The sequence below is a fragment of the Aegilops tauschii genome, chromosome 1 (assembly GCF_002575655.3).
Source record: "Aegilops tauschii subsp. strangulata cultivar AL8/78 chromosome 1, Aet v6.0, whole genome shotgun sequence".
NCBI classification, from domain to species: Eukaryota; Viridiplantae; Streptophyta; class Magnoliopsida; order Poales; family Poaceae; genus Aegilops; species Aegilops tauschii.
In genome coordinates this window covers 128,546,493-128,560,242 of record NC_053035.3, presented here as the reverse complement: position 1 = coordinate 128,560,242, position 13,750 = coordinate 128,546,493, and the positions used below count along the sequence as shown (strand labels likewise).

The window sequence follows — 13,750 nt, the reverse complement described above, 5'->3', positions numbered from 1 at the left end:
TATAGATACACACAAGCTACGTTATTTAGACAACGGGATAATTATAGGTGGTCATAGATATCTTGGTCAAACCAAATAGATAAAGAACACACATGAATCCATGCTTGTGCTCTGTTTTCTATTTATCATGTATGACCAGAGTCTGTGTATATGTTGTAAGCTAGAACAGATTGTACCCACCAAAACCTATTTGTGTGTACGACCAGAGTCTGTGTGTATGTGTTGTAAGCTAGAACGGTTTTTACCCACCAAAACCTATATGTGTGTACGATGGCAGTGGGGCACGGAGGCAGGCGCGGGTTAGGGTTTTGGAGGGAGAGAGAGGTGAGGCAGGAGGAAGAGGAGAGGGGGCGGTGGGTGTCTGGGAGGAGTTGGCGGCTAAGTAGACAGATGATGTGTTTATTCATGTGTGTACTGTGTGACCTTCAATTCTATTTTTTCAAGAGTAAAAAGTCAGTTGGAGTGATAAGTGACAGGATCAGATTTCTTAGACTAACTACAGGATCAGATTTCGTGTAAATTAATTTGCAATGTTTGTTCGGCTTCGGCCATGACTTAGCATGATTAAGGTAACAGGCACAAAAAGAATCAAGTGTTTTCCCTACCAAGTGATACTGTCATTTTCCTTTACATGTCAGCTTAAATTGTGGCAACAATTTTTCCCGGTGTTTACCCTACAAGTGCTTGTCATTTTGTCTGTACTTGGGAGATTCCATGTTGGTCCATAGAGTCTGATCCATGTTGTCAAAATCATGTCGAGGTCATGACTGATTGTGCAACAAAATCTTTGGCATGATTCATAGAAATTTGTGTTTATATCATGCTTGATGCTCAGGTCTTTCACCTGAAAGTGAAGCATTTTTATTTGTATTGTCCTGCATTCTTCCTCCTTTTTGCTCTTCTATGAGCTTAATTTTTTTTCACTACATAGAACAATCATGTGCTACTTCCGTGAGCTTATTCACAAAGCTTCTAGATCACAAGAGGCTCTTTTGATGAATACAGAGTAGAATTATTTGAATTTGCATCCAGTTAAGCTGTTTCGTTCCTGTTCCTGATTCGTATTTGCATCCGCCTATTATTTGTTCCTAATAATCTACAAGTTAATACTAATGAGACTTTAGTTGTCAAGGTTTGAATAAGGTTGCAGCCAGCAGCGCTGGAAGCTCGAGACTCTGGTTCCCCTTCCAGCAGCGTGGGGCCGCCATCCCGAAGTAGCATCGGCTGAGCTCCCAACCCTGACGCTAAGCCGCGTTCCTGCCGGCCTTCCGCAGATTTGTTGAGGCCCAGTCTGACCACGAGTTCTGCTACCACAAGGTGATCGGCCAACAACTCATCTCCCTGCTGCTCTACATCCAGGTCGTGCCACCATCAACTCCCCGTCCATACCACAACTTTCTCAAGGTAATTATCTCTGAAGTACACACATACTTTTAGTTGATCCTCTTTCTAAATATGCTTGAGAATGCATGTCATTCTCTGGTTCGCTAGACATGAGGTTGTCGCCATCGCTGCTGCCACCCACACCCTTTTTATTGATATGGACGGATTGTTTCTTCCACTCCATTTTTTGTTAATTTGTGTGTTCTTAGAACCTTGCTAGATTTGATTCCTCTAAATATTTTTCCAATAACATACTGAACCATGAACTATAACTCATGTCCACATAAGGAATTAGGGGATGAACAGTTTATCATGGAGATATAAGTAAATTTAGAAGTGGCCATTGTTTCTCAATCGATATGCAATCACCTATGTAAGAAGAGCAGTTTGAGACAATAGATTTTTAAGCGTTAATTTTTTTGGTTCTTCTAGCTCAGAATTCCATTTTTTGTCTATGCAACTAAGATCAAATTTCCGATTCATTTATTGTGAAATCTTATTCTACAAGAGGCAAAAAGTCAATTCTGATAATTATTCTGATAATTTTTAATGTCAATATGTATTCGTGCCTCTGATACCCTCACAAATTTAATGGTTTCTCTTGTTAATTTTTTTTTGTAGTTGTATTTTGAGCATTGGCATCTCTAGCCGATCTGGGAAAGTAGGAAGCTGAGCAGGAGCAGCTCGAGGATGAAGCCAAGGTCTAAAATGTTGAATATCTCAATAAATTGGCACTGTATATCTCAGGTTCACTCGGCATCTTATACCTCAACCAGAATTCGGCTACTAAACACATCCAGTTAGTCCGAAAATAATTCTAAACCTCTGTTATTTCTCTCTCTGTCGTGTGAATTGATAGATTAACTAATCAGCAAAACGAGGGCAAGAGCCTGATGCCGTCGTAGCTATCGCCCCCTTCAGCATCCAGGAACTAGGCAAAACACCACTTTCAATGTGAGCGGTAACGAGCGGATGGGCGGCGACATCATGCACCATGGCATGATGATCAGATCAGCAACGTGATCGTTGTGCTGGAGAATGCCAAGGATCAGTTTTTTGTCGATTGTTGTGTGGGATTCTATGTCAATCTTTTTCTGGAAAATTCTATTTTGTTGATTCAAATTATTTAAGTACTTGTGAAATTTGGTATCTTTTGTAAGTAAATGTCAATGTCAAAGTGCCTTATGTATATTTCAAGTAATTCTTATAAGGTTGCCAGCAAACTTATTATTATGGTGTTGTTCTAAAGATTGAAACTTTTGGTGCCTTATGCTGCATATCATATGAAATGCATCAATAGAACTTCCTACTAACCTAAACCATGTTTACTACTAACTGATCATTACCTGTTTGACCACATAGTTGGGACCGGCACCCTCACGCCAAGGCGTGATCCCGATATAGTATATAAGGAAAGGAGGGAGTTTGGATCATCCGATAGAAATCGGACGATCAAGATAAAATGCTATGGCAGTCCAAGTAAGAAACCGAAGATGTTATAGGGATGTTTGGGGATGATCCGAACCCATCGGTAACGATAGAGCGGTTCGAGTTCGGGGAGGTATTCAGACGTGTGCCAGGGGTGTATGCACTACGCAAAGATGGGTTAGGCGGTCACAGTCAAGAGGGAAGCGAAAACCCGATTGGTCTGGAACGGTCAACAAAGGCAAAGCGGTCCGAGGGAAGGTGATGAAGGCAAAGGGGGAAACGGCAACGACGAACGAATGCAGGTTTTGTAAAATGACGACAAAGAAGTGCCGATGCAATGCAAATGATGACATGATGAATGCAACAAACAAATGAAACACGCGGCAACAATGAAAAACAAGGAAGGCGTCTGGAGCGTCGGTCACGGGTCGTCACACACATTGTCTCCACCTCTCTTCCTAATTGACGAGTATGATTCTAGGAGAGCATTCTGTAGGATGCCCCTTAAAGTTAGGTTGGACGAATAGTAATATCAGAGATAAGGGGTTACCTTAGTCCGAGGACCTAGGGTTACAAATCCTAGCAGGCTTTGTCAATGGACACAGAGTCCTTCACGAATCTGCTATCTTTGTCTTGTATGACTAGTCCTCCATGGGTCTCCCTAAATGCGTCACGGGCCGACCAATGTGGCGTAGGACGGAACCGAACCAAGGGCCTCACGCGGTGACACACCCTCTGCCCCCAGGTCTCGTTATCTTCTCACACCCACACATACCAACACAAACACCACACAAAATATTTTCTCCTCGTGCCTCTATCCCCTCCCCCTTGCATATACACACTCAAGGGCATCTCTCACCGTGACATCCTATTCGTCTCTCTCTCTCTCTCTCTCTAGACCTCTCTCATTTCTCGTGCTATCTATCACACGCCTCCCCACCGGCCCATCTATCCATGCCTCTCTCGAATACGTAATACATACACATACCTCTCTAGGCCCTGCCAAATACATCAACTACACATTCACATATGTTACATCACGTAGCCCATTAATCTAAAAATCCCTCTCTTCACATTTATTTCGCATACAACATTCCTTTTGAATAAAATCACACAAAGTGTGGCCAAAAAATTATTTTACAATTTCTACATATATACGACATTGCAAAGTTATATGGAGGAGTATGAACGTTAATTTGCATTGCATGGTGCCCTCAATGATATTTATTCCGCACTGTGAATTTTTATATTTTTATAATATATAAAGTTAGTCATAATAGAGAGAAACGAAGAGCATCTCTCTCTCCATCGCATACACCCCCTCTACGCCCCTTTCACGTACGCACACAAACTATCTCCAGGTCCTCTATAAGTACGCCCCAGCACATTCACATATGTTTCATCTTTCTCTCGTGATATATACAGTGACGATCGTTGTATTTGAAGCGAAAGCACAATACGTGCATTGGACTTCAGAATCCACTCATTACGGTCACCATTTACGTTTTGTGGTTATTATATAGTCACGGGCTCACCGTACAACTCTGTATTTACTCAAGACACGACTAGTTGACCAGTTAAACGCTCCATGTGGCACCTCTAGTGTTGCATCACATTATCTCACTATCATTGGGCCCACCTGTCGGCGTGTATAAGAATGAAAACAAACGATAAAAAATATTGGACGGTGGTTCGAAGTCATGATCGCGGGCAGAGCGGACAAGGTGACCTTGTATTGGTATGCTAAACCGTCTGTTTTAACACACAGGAGCTGGTGTGGTGATTATTATACACATATGCACGCATGCACACGAACTGCATGCACGCAACACTCACACATACACACAGCCACACACGCACACAACACTCACACGCACACACGCATGCATGCATGCACACACCACACGACCAACACACACGCTCACGCTCACGCTCAAGTGCTCAACCTACACGTACATGCGCACACATCAGGCCCTGACAGACACATACACAACCAGGTGGTTCCCGTACACGGGTTGGAGTCTTATCGCGCTTGCGTAAATTTGTGTTTATCTTACCTTTTTCCTATGCGAACTGACAGGTGGGACCCACAAGGAACGTGGTCAATTTAACCAATCAACATAGTGCCATGCAGACTATTTGACTGGTCAACAGAGTGCAATCCAATGCTCAACAGTGAGCAAGTGACCGTATAATCACCGCAAAACGTATATAGTGACCGTAACGAGCATATTCTGAAGTCCGGTGACCGTATTACGCTTTTCGCTTGAAATACACTGACCGCCAGTATATTTATCTCTTCTCTCGCTCTCTCTATGGAGCTGAGTAGGCCAACATGCCAATGCCTAAATTGGCGCACGCCACCCCATTATTGGTGTACTGGTTTCTTAAGGGCGAACCAGCATTCACGTCTATTGTACAAACTGTAGGTATTAGTTACAAATGCTATGAAGACGAATACAAATATTTGAATCCACTTTATTGCCCAATTTCTCTCCGTAGGCCCTCCAAAAGTACATCTCTACATGTTCTCGCATGTTACATCTGACAACTATGCAATACTGCACTACTACAGTCTAACACAATAAATCATATGTGTTTTTAGTTTTATTAGATCTCATATTGTTACTTAATTATTCAACTTACATACATTAAAATTGCCTTTGAAATGTATGGCTAGTATTCTCTACCGGCGGGAAAAATACCGCCCTTGCCTGTTTAATCGGGTTTGTGTCGATGGATCGTGCGAAACAACAAAACTATAGTAGTACTACAGTCTGTACTCCTAATGGAGCAGTTGGTAGTCTCCGTCGGTCAATTTTCGTCCCACCTATCATGGTTTTTTTTCGTCCCACCTTCGTTGTTTTTTTTCGTAGATTTTTTTTCGTCCCCTACCCCCACTTCATCGGTTTATATCTCTACTCCTAATGAACGAGTTGGTTGAATAGTCTCACCACTTTCGTCTGGTTTTCTTTGTCCCACCACCAATCACCTTACCATACTGGTTTCTTATTTATCGGTTTATTTGTTTCTTTACTCTTTTATTGCAAATCAGCACTTTCCTAACATACAAAAGATCACGGATCTAATTTTTCTAATTTATCTAAATCAACCGATCCTTTCATTAATGCAATTTGTTTTAGGAAACAAATAACAGATTTTCAGGAAACAAATAATCTCTACTTCTAAAGGAGTCTGCGGTTGTGATGGTCGGTCGGTAGTCGTTTCGTTTCGTACGTTCGCCTCGCTCGATCAGTCTCACCTCTATTCGCGCACAGTAAAAGGAAAGAGAGCGTGCATGATAAAAGGAAAGAGAAGGAAACTTCCCTCGCTTGCCGTTTGCAATTTTCTTTCTACCAAATTAACGATGCAGAGAGTTTCAAAAAAATATATTTAACGATGCAGCCACGCTAAAGAAAACCGATGCAGACTCCTCAAAGGAAAAAAAAACGGCCCACCAACTCCCGAGTCCCGAGCGAGGGTCCCCTGCTCGTGCGCACGCCGCCGCCGTCCTTCCGTTCGAAAGCCCCACGGATGTCTCACCCCACGCCCGACCCCCACTCCGGTTTTTCTCGTACCCAGCCGCCGCGACCGGAGTCGCTTCCCTCCTCCATCCGGTGGATCGGCTCCACCCTCCCCAGAATCCCCATTCCCTTCGCTGCCTCCTGCTCCAACACCTATGGCCTGACGCCGCCGTCTCCTGGTAGGCCTACACGCCCACATGCCCAGCAACTACCGAGGTCGATGATGGAGCAGCCCCGAGACCCTCCTTGTGTTGCAGTGGGAGCGGAAGAGGCAACGCACGCCCAGGGAATCTGCTGAGAAGACGCCGTCGCCGCCGACCTTGAGGTACAGGTCTGTCTCCATGAGCTCGAGGAAGCCATGGCCGATGCATCCAACCACGGATGCCGCACCTTCGTGGCTGCCACCCTCCCTCACCGCCCTACACAACCTACTCCTCGGTCACCTCATTGCCACCGGCGGCTTCAGTATGTCGTGATCGACCATGAATCTTCTTATTGTTCGATTTTGAGATTCAATCAGTTAGGATTTCATTTGGTTCCTTATCCCCTTTTGCAGGTTTTGTGAACTCCATTTGCAGAGGGAGCTTAAGTGCAATTTCATTTCAGGGAGAGTTGGCACATATGTCTCCTTTTAGTCTGATACTTCAGACTTCAGTACACATCAATATTTCTCTGTTTTTAAGCTATGCTACAAATGCTTAAGTACAGCTTCAGGTTTCAGTTACAGTTTATGCACATTGCCATGTTCTAAACTTCTGATCCATGGAGACATAGTATGTTTTCTACAAAAATAAATCATCGTAACCTAATCTCATGCAACTTGATGTACTATGCTTTGTTGTACTGAGAAGCTGCAAAGCCTAAGCCTCATGTAAAATATAGGAGGGCATCTCTGAAGCGATGGGGTGAATGATCTACATAATTTTTGGGATGCCGTAAATCTAAATCTTACCTCTCCCTCAGCCATTCGCGATCTGGCACCCCCCTGCATATATAGATAAGTACATGGTGTTTACCATAATTTACTTTTGCCTTTATAGTAGTCTTCTTAAATGTTTACTGTTGAGTGTCTCATTTCCAGCATATCAGTAGAGGAGCCTGCAAGTTTGGATAGTTATGTTTGTTGATGGGATTCATTGTGCTGGTTAAAGTCATAATATATCAGCAGGTATGGCATGGGATTCATTGTTCTGGTTAGATGAGTAAATCATGGGACACATTTCACCGTATTGGATTATTTTGTTTAGAATTCTTTAGTCAGGTACCTTCTTTCTCTTAACACATCTCCCTCTACATGTTTTATATATTTACAACTTCCAATTTAATAGCAGATCTCAATACTTGCTTGCATGGTGTAAGAATGAAGAAGTATGTTTTATTTTGGCTCCTAGCTGTAGTCTACAACTGGGTGTTCCAAGAATTTGTTTTGGCATGGTCTTCTTTGCTACCTCTTCATGGGCGATCCTCCTTATTTGTTGGTTGATTCTCTATGCAAGAATCTTGCCTAATGGTCGAAAATATATGGTCACATATTTGCTCCAGGGATTTAATTTTAGTCAGAGCCGATCGACAAATGATCAGCCAATTAGTATAATTTTCTAGCTTAATACATGTCACGTAAGTATGTTTTCCTTAATGTGATAGGCAATGTAAATTTTGTGGGTCTCTCAGTTGCTATGAGCCTAATATAGTTAATCGGAAAGCATGATTCTGATGGAAATGCAAAAGAAGCAGAACCTGAAATAATAGTTAATTGGATTGCATGATTCCAATGGAAATGCAAAAGAAACAAACCTGGAATAATAGTTAATTGGATAGCATGATTCCGATGGAAATGCAAAAGAAACATATTTTTACTACTATTGTACAACATATTTTTATTTTATTATTTTACTGCTTAAAAAGAAAGTAAATCAAGACCTTGAGGAATGCTAAAAATATATATGTAAATGAGGAAAGGAGAGCCGAAGTTCAAGGCATGTTCAGCTCCAATGACTTGCTCTCAATGAAGTGTTAGTCCTCTGAATATTTTTATTCCTCTGATCTCAAACATCGTCTACGCAAGAGTCTAAGCTTCGTCTGCCACCGCTCTTCAGTTCACGCCGTTGATGTTGTGAGGACTGGCAGCTCTTCAGTTCATGCCGCCAATGTTGTGAGGACTGGCAGGACTTCAATGGGCATGGAGGATGCAACCTAGGGCGAGGGCATCAGTGCGTTAAGTTGGCGGGGCTGCGTCGGTGGGGGGCGGCAATGGCGGCAGCACCGCCGATGTCCACCAGGATCTCTAGCCGCAACAGATCGAAGAACAACTTGGGGATGTCGTGCAGCTCCTGCGTGTAGTAGATAAATCACCGCCCAGATAAATCACCGGGACACTATACCAAGTGTGTTGTTCATTGGGCCAGGATAAAAAATCTCGAGGGTGCCTCAAGTGCGACTCTAGCTATTGAAAGTCAACGAACCTGACTACTTCCGGAGTTTGATAAGGATTTACAGTGAGTTCTCATAGTGGTCTATGTGCATGATGGGATGCTGGTACTGCTGTTCTACTTTACTGCAGTTGTTATTAAGCAGATTTTGTCAAAGCAATTGCTATGTGTATGCCATTTTCTTGTTCTAGACGCGGCTGTTTTCCATGTTGTAGACATGGATATGATGATTGGTCGATGAATCAATTGATTTCTAATACTAACAATTGTGTTTCTGGCTATTCTAATACTGACAGTTTTGTTTCATTGTACAGCGTTGAAACTATTCATATGGTGATGGATGCAGCATAACCATCAGTTGAAGTAGATAATCTTCAAGGCTGTTTACCATTATCCAGGTTTATTCGAATTTAGGTTTGTAGTAATTTATTCAACATCCAGGTTTGTAGTGTTAACACTGATTTATTTAATTTCAAATTAGTACATTTCATATGTATAAAGGCATAAACATCTCTCATTTCTGAATAAGTTGTAGATGATTTCCTAGCTTTAAGTATATAGGAAACACACATTATATTCAATTCACTTGTTATCTGCACGTGTGGCAATTAATTTGGATAGGACCAGTTAAAGTACATCTCATTCAACGGCGTTTTTTGTCATGTGTTTTAAGTTTTTATTATTAGTAGCATGGGTTTCTATAGCTAGCCCAATGATGACCCCCACTTTAACCGACATGTTGTCAAGCTCAAGGCTACCAGTGAACATCCATATATAGCTCATCGGTTCATTTTCAGATCACTAGCCCTATTGTCATCGCGTCATTTTCATGATTGTCAAATGCCTAATCGATGCTCTAATTAATTCATTGCCTTCAGTTCGTGTAGCATGCTGGTAACATAATTTGGTCCATTTCATGAATGATGTGAACTAACAGAGTAGCCATAGTACCAAACCATGTGTAGCAGGGTGTAGGGAGTCTGTCGATTTTATATATGCTAATCACTGATTGCTACAGTTAGGAAGAATTTTCATCAACCACCAAAGATTGACACGTGATAACCATTGTTTTTTTCTTTGAGATTCACGCGGGGGGGGGGGGGGGGGGGGGTTCCCGATCGAAAACCTTAACAAATTGACCCCGTTTATAAGGGAAACCGGGCCGAAAACTGTACAAGGCACGGCCTAGCTGGCAGACATAAGACCATCATCATGAGAGACACAAGTAGATGTGGGGTGTCGTCGAGAGATCACAATACCAGGACTTTGCAAACAGCCGAACGCATCGGCGGGCATACCGGCCCCATGGCACAACTCAGGAGCATCCACAATCAACGAGTGTCATCCCAGACACGAACCTTGACTGGGGCTCCGCCACAGAAAAACGGAACGAATAGCAGTTTGAGAGGCATCTTGCGCCATCCTTGAGCAAAGATGAGCCGAGACAACACCAAGAGCACCAAGCTCGCCGCAACACAACGGTAACCATGAGAGGGTCTTGAGCAACCATTACCAACCTGAGCCGCACGAGAACACCACCACCGTAGACGAAGAGCTCCAATCAACCGAGACCATCCATGATGCCTCAAGGCTATTGGTGCAGCCGAAAGGCAACGAGCGACCGAGTCCACACCCGGACGAAGAGTCACACGCAGCCGAGTCTACATCACAACAGCGGCACCGCCGGCGAAGCCGAAGGGCATCAAGGAGCCGAGTCTACACCCGGATCGCTTCTCCGAGCACACCAGCACAAGCCGGCCGCGCCACCACCACCGTCCAACCCGCAGTGAGCAGCCACCACACAATCCACCAAGCTGATGCCTTCAGGAAGGAATGCGACGCGAAAAGCGCCGCCATCGGCCGTTCCGGACGGACCAGGAACATGGGTTTCCCCAGGAGCCTCGAAGGGGAAGTCACCATGACAGCGATGCCTCCAAGGAGGTAAGCGGCACCCGCGGGCGTCACCATCGCCGACTCCGGCAGGAGCAGTGGCTTTCGCCCAAGTGAGCAGACCACCTTCAAGGAGCACCGGTAGACTGCGAATCGCTGCTCCCTGCACCACCACAGAGCAAGAGTCATTGCAGCCCGCTGCCGCACGTGACCAAATTCGGTCCACCGCAGTCAACCGCACCTCGCGGAGACCACCGGCAGCCAACCACCAGAACGAGGCGACAGATCCATCAATGGCCTTCCGGACGCACAGCCACCGGACGCAGCGCAAGCCACTGTGCTCTGCCAAGCACCATGCCGACAGGAACGGAGGAGTGCTGCCCGAAGCCAAGAACCACCGTGGTTCTGAGCCGCGGCCAAGCAACAGAAACACCAACGCGCCCCATGCACGCCAGCACAGCCGCCGGAGACCGGATCTGCATCACTCGCAGCTGGGGCGCTCTTCGGCCGCGCCCCTCGACGCCCTTGGCCGCAAGCCACCACCACCAACAGCAGCAGCACCGCTGCACCTCCACGCGCCGGAACCGGCCGCCGGCACATCGGCCGAGCTCCACGCCGCCCCTGCACGCACACGCTGCAGGCCCTGCACGGCCCAGATCGGGCCTGCAGCACCGCCGCGTGCGCCCCGCACCGTGCCCTGCACTGCTGCCACCCCACGCTGCACCAGAGAACCACGAAGCAGGAGCCACCTCGCCACAGCCCGCCGGAGCGCCGCCCGAGACCAGCCGCCACCGCGCCACGCAGATCCAGAGCAAGTTAACCAGCGGGAGGAGCGCTCCTCCCCGCCGCGAGTGCACGAGGACCAGGTCCCACCGCCGCCGGCCACCAGCGAGCTTTGCCCGGTGGCGTGCGCCGGCGGCGGTGAGGGGATGAGGAGGGTGGAAGGGGACCGGCGGCGGTGGATGGGGTTTCCGCCCGAGCCGCCCCTAGGAGGCGACGCGGGGGACTTTTTGGTGATAACCATTGTGCTTTCTTTCTAGAGCTGGTTTTGGGTGTACTATTGTACTATACCCTACAGATATGTCTCATAAACAGAACAGTTCTGTCATGATGAGCTGTATATTTGATTGACTTGGAGCTGTCTAAATTGGACTTGAAATTACAGTGTAAAATTTCCATATTGTATATTTTCTTTTGAGCAAGCAAGTTTGCTTCCTTGTTGTCTTTCTGTTCGAGGCACTAGAATAGTGCAAGGTTGCTTGTGTGAAATTAATGAAGGCCGTAATCCTATATGGAGGTGCCACTTAAACATCGTGTTGTAAACGAAATCGCACCAATTTTTACAAGATACAAAACCGAGCAGTAGTGCAGACTTGTAAGCTAGAAAATCCATATAACTTGAGAATCTCCAAAGTTTTTCTAGGTCGCCTGTGGTCTAACAGTTTATTGAATATGATGACTATGCATGTTCATTTATATCCTGCGAGACTACATTTTTGGTTGTTGGCTGGAGCTATCACTATGGGTGTTTTACTTTTCATTCAAATAAATTTGTATGGCCACGTAAAACCAATGACAGGTCAACACTTATCAATACTAGCTTAGTTTAATTATCTCTCTTGACAAAAATTTCAGCGGAAAGCACGTGACAGTTTGCACCCCCTTATTTGCTTTTTACTTAACCTATTGCAACTATACTCTGACACTTGCTAGGTATTGCTTCAGGTTACAAGACATGTAATAACCTATTGCAACTATAGAGTGTGCCTAAGCCAATGATCAGACATCGGCTGTTTGGATCCACCCTTACATCGAGGCACAAGTCCATTGCGGTTGTTTATTGTTTGGGGATTCAGTTTCATGGTGAGTTATGATTTTCTGGATCTGGTTATCGCTGGATTGTGATTTGTTGGTTTGGCAACTAAAGTTCGTTGCTTGTAGCAAGGGGAATCATATTGGTTGAAACCTTGAAGTTGAACATGAAGGGCACAATGTTGATTTCCATTGGGTGTTTCCCTTGTTGAGCACATTAGTAGATGGTCTCTTATTGAATTATGGCAGTGATAGTGTGGTATTGTTGTGTATTTTGTTTTCTTCTTTTAGTAGACCAATTATTTCAGAGCAATTAATTTGGGATGCTACAATACCGATAGACATGTGGCTATCCCTTCATTTTATCAAGGATGATTATTGTTGATGAAAGGACATTTACATATTTACAGGTTGCAACTAGACCAATGACCGTTTAATCTAACACCCATTGGGACAATCATACAAACTAAAGAACCATGAGATAATATGCCTTTTATGATGGTTTACAACAATGCCACCACCTCCTCATTTGGTATGTCATACATAATCTATATGTATGATAACTTTTGTGCATCTTCATACTAGGAATGACTCGTAAACTGAGGCACGTGGTACGACTGTATTAGTAGAATAATTTTCCAACTTTAGATAATGTAGGAAATTGAATTTCATTAGAGATGGCTTTATAATAAATTGCATGAGCGAGCGGTTCATATATATTTTTTCATCAAGTCATATAATTTTTTGGTTACGATAGAAGGGTAAATGCATTGGTTGGTTGTTTCAAGAGTTAATGACGAACACGATGGTGTACCAGTCGCATGCCCAACAACAAACATCATATTATTGTTTCGTTGTAATGCACATCATTCAACTATATGTTACAACGTGACAATGGCTCAAGAGACATCAGATCTGCCTTCTTGGCTTAGGGGGTGTCATGGGCAGCGCACGCCTCATCCACCTTGATGGTCGTGGTGGATCGACATGAATACCGGGGGAGGGGATCAGGGCGGCTCTGGGGAAGTCCGGTGTGAAGGAGAGAGGGCGAGATGACGAAGGAGAAGTGGGCGTCATCCGGTTTAAAATAGAGGACAAAATAGGAAGGGTGCATCATGGGGATGGGGCCGTGTATTGGAGATAACATGTTGGATAGTCCAGACAACCACATTTCTCCTCACATATGTGCTGGATTTGGGGGAGCCCTGACTGTTCAGATGATTGGATTTTCAAGAGCATGATGGGTGCCGGTTTGATGCCTGAATACGCCCAGGCGTACGAGGG

General features: G+C 44.8%; 1 non-coding gene across 5 annotated transcripts; it reads left to right on the top strand.

Moving 5' to 3' along the window:
* Positions 1–6,027: 6,027 nt before the first annotated feature.
* Positions 6,028–12,856, top strand: LOC109768264 (uncharacterized). 5 transcript variants are annotated; one of them, XR_006670609.2, is made up of 5 exons: positions 6,028–6,800; positions 6,892–8,870; positions 9,079–9,205; positions 12,380–12,517; positions 12,596–12,856. It is a non-coding gene; the product is annotated as an uncharacterized protein (transcript). The 5 variants fall into 5 exon arrangements; XR_005769640.3 differs by having other exon boundaries at positions 6,029–6,800; positions 9,079–9,178; XR_002234067.4 differs by having other exon boundaries at positions 6,029–6,800; positions 6,892–9,162.
* The last annotated feature ends 894 nt before the right edge of the window (positions 12,857–13,750 follow it).